The 3597-nt window shown below is 30.7% G+C and overlaps 1 protein-coding gene across 2 annotated transcripts in view; it reads right to left on the reverse strand.

The window, feature by feature from the left end:
- Positions 1–2134, reverse strand: part of LOC117102799 (histamine H2 receptor-like) — a 27187-nt gene extending 25053 nt beyond the window's left edge. For both annotated transcript variants that reach the window (XM_033243213.1, XM_033243210.1), the window contains exon 1: positions 1941–2134. The gene's annotated coding sequence lies outside the window, so the exon portion shown is untranslated. The remainder of the gene's footprint in view (positions 1–1940) is intronic.
- Positions 2135–3597: the final 1463 nt, after the last annotated feature.

Here is a 3597-nt window from a genome sequence, read left to right on the forward strand (position 1 = left end):
AAGAAAGATAGCCGTTAGCACTGTTGAATAAATATAATATAAATCATCAGAGATACATATACAGTGTTTAATAAGGACATGATGGAACATCGTAGGCTACCCTGTAGCATTTGAACGAATAAAGTCCTATAAAAAGTCATTGTGTAATAAAATGCCTCCAACGGGATTTGAACCTGCGTATTCGTTCAAAAGCTATGTTCCATCATTAAACACTGTATATGTACCTTTGATGATTTATATTATATTATATTATATTATATTATATATATATATATATATAAAACACATTTTAAGATAAGGTATTATGTATATATGTATATATATATGTGTGTATATTTTATATATTTGTATATGTATATATATATATATATATATGTATATGTTCATATATATATAAATATAAATATAAATGTGTATATATATATATATGTACATACACATATATATATATAGAACACATTTTAAGATAAGGTAATATATATATGTATATAAATATATATATAACACATTTTAAGATAGGGTAAGATATATATATAAATATATATAGAACACATTTTAATATAAGGTAAGAATATATAAAACATTTTAAAGTAAGGTAAGATAAGACTTATTTCATCGTCATACATACAAAATACATATGTAGATTGCGTTCTTTATAAGAACAAAGAAGAAATTGCTTAAAAAATGTATTCATGGGAATATACTAAAAATATATTTTTCGAAAATGCTTGTTAAATATAAACTTATTTTATAGCCATCCCCAAGAAACACTTACCGATGATAGGGGCATGAAGAAAGACAGTTCATTTTTACTTTAGCCTATTGTGGTCATACAAATTTAAAATATATTAGGCGGATGTTATTTAAAAAACGAATAACTAGATCAATTTGGTACAGGAAGGAACAACATCTTGTATCAAATCAACTATGTTGGAAATAGTCTGACTTCGATCACGAATTGTGATGCGTGTTGATTTTCTGTCCTTGGACAAATTAGACCGTCAATAGTGGGATACCCTACAATCCCTATATATTTATATTATGGCTTTGAAATATCAATTACTCAAAAGGAAGTGACTAATGAAAGTTACATGTTTGTGAAATTGACACATATACCAGTACCATGATCAGCAAGAAATGCGTAAACACACATCGCCATAAAATATTTTCACAAACTCGGTCACCTCTAACCCAACACAACGTAAATATTTGTCGTTTGCTTCTCTAGGCTATTTCAAAATATATAAACCCCATGTGAGCAGATAAAGTGCAACAAAATTAACATTTGTTAGCCGACACCGCCTATTTTAATTTCTGATGTAGAAATTGTTTGAGAAATGCTAACAAAATAACTTTTCAAATTCAAGCTACATCATCTGATTAAAATAACCATTCGTGATTTGCGGACACTCCGACTATTAAGAATCGATATATTAAGGTCTCCAATAATTATTATGAAGGCCTTCCATATTACTATAGGCCTATTTATAACAATCCCCTCAATCAAATATTTTTAGAATTTTTACCAAGGAATTTTAATTAGAGTTGATGTAAAATTCGTGAAGGTGAACGCACAGAGTTAACTTACTAAATTCCAATAGCGTAGTTGAGCCTATATAGACAAATTTGTCAAATTGGCGTGAGTGATTTAGAGTGGAAATGGTGTCACGCCATGATTAGAAAAACTACGAAGGCAAACGAATACACCCTAAGCCAGAATTTGTGTTAAGTTAATATTCAATAATGAATACATTTAATACACATATCACATGCATTGTTTGTAATTATTATAAAGATAGGCTCTCGATCCGTACAGAAAATAGCGTAGCAGTACACTGCAGACAGTTGGTGTAATTTCTCGTTAAACATCAAATGTCAATTTTATTGTCCGAAAATGTCATAGACTTTCGATAGCAGATATACTACTTATTTTTACTTACACTGTTATGTACCGGTACTCCCAGTAATTCACGTATTAAATCCCGTTTAAATAGTGCATTTTGAGCAGTATCGTGTTCGGAAAATCCCACAGATTTGGTCTACATAAAGTTACTATTTATGATTTCTATGTCAAGCTAATAATGTTATTTCCGTAAAGCCTTTCGAAGTCAATCCGTCTCCAAAGTAACGCACGTTTAGTGCTTTAGTACAGGAATATGTGTCCGACCTAACAGTAGGCTATATAAAGGCACTGAATCATCCGAGGTGATAATTCCAGTTGAGAACCTTTTTTGTAATAGGCCTACTACATCGACATAAACCTCTGTCTAAGGGTATGATTTCCTGAGGGAACAGACATTCGCACAGAAATTTGCTATAATTTCGAGCACGATGCTCTTCTTACATATTATCGATTAAAGAATATGAATATTATATTAGATTAAGTAACTTCATAAAACATAGAACACTTTGATATCGATGCTTAATCAACTCGTACAGATTACTTCGATACTTTATTTACATGAGTTTACACTTAGAGAAGTGCGGACTGAGTGCATATTAACGACTGTACTAATTGCATGCAGTTAAAAAATATTTTATAAGGTTATTTGATCACAGTGCTAGGCCATTTTGTCGACATTAAGTACTGCACTACGGTATTTTATATAAACCAATCGAAAATGTGTTATCGATTTAAGAATTTAGTTTCTCAAGGAAATGAAACCAACTGGCTTTAAAATGTAAGAGCTCATTTTGCTCATTAGGTCGTCTTCTGTAATTATGTTAATGTTTTCTGAAGTCGGGCACTCACTGCGCATGACGGCCGTTGGCCGAAGCGATTTCATGGAGAACGCAACGCTACGTCGCACGTGCAACGGATCATTTTTAATCTGCCACCGACAATCAGCAGACGACGTACCTTTGTCTAGTACCCAATCACAATCAATCAATTTATGTAATCCTGCAAAATGATATATCATAATGTTACAAATAAGTGTAAAGAAAATTGAAATTGTAGTGTCTGGGAGACTCTCATTAAGACCAGAGTTTGTAAGCATGAGATCCACCCAGTATATTAAATAATTAATGAAAATTTGAAAAGAAAAGATTTTCCTTCTTAAATTGAAATACAAAATCTCATTTTCATTTTTTTTTTACAAAAGAAATAATGTAGCTTTTCTCTCCTTGAATAAATCATAAAATGCATAATCTAACTTGCCCTTAACTTAATGAACAAACCACTTAATCTAAAAAGCATTTTTGCTTTTTTAAATATATATTTAAAAAACAGAAGAAAAAAAAACAAATGGAGAATATATGTATGTAAATCAAATATAAAGGAACAAGATTTTATATAATCGTACCAAACATAATTCATCAACAAAAGTTTCCAATTATAGTAGAAGAGGAATAAAGGGGTCTCTGGTGGGAATCGAACCCGCAGTTTGTCGCCATCTTGGTGAGCGTCTTTTACTGTTTAGACCGCTCACGAGGAGCGAAGTCGAATTCGTCGGTCTTACGGTCGTTCATTTACTAATGTTTGAACATATACAATATTTTTTTTTTATAATTTTGTAGCCACAAAAAATGAAAAACAAACTTTCAAATATTCAATTTAATAGCTAATTTATTCAATTAAGGTTCAGAAGAATCAAA

Source organism: Anneissia japonica, unplaced genomic scaffold (genome assembly GCF_011630105.1).
Source record: "Anneissia japonica isolate Jap-2015-1 unplaced genomic scaffold, ASM1163010v1 scaffold287760_len733007_cov179, whole genome shotgun sequence".
Taxonomy (NCBI): domain Eukaryota; kingdom Metazoa; phylum Echinodermata; class Crinoidea; order Comatulida; family Comatulidae; genus Anneissia; species Anneissia japonica.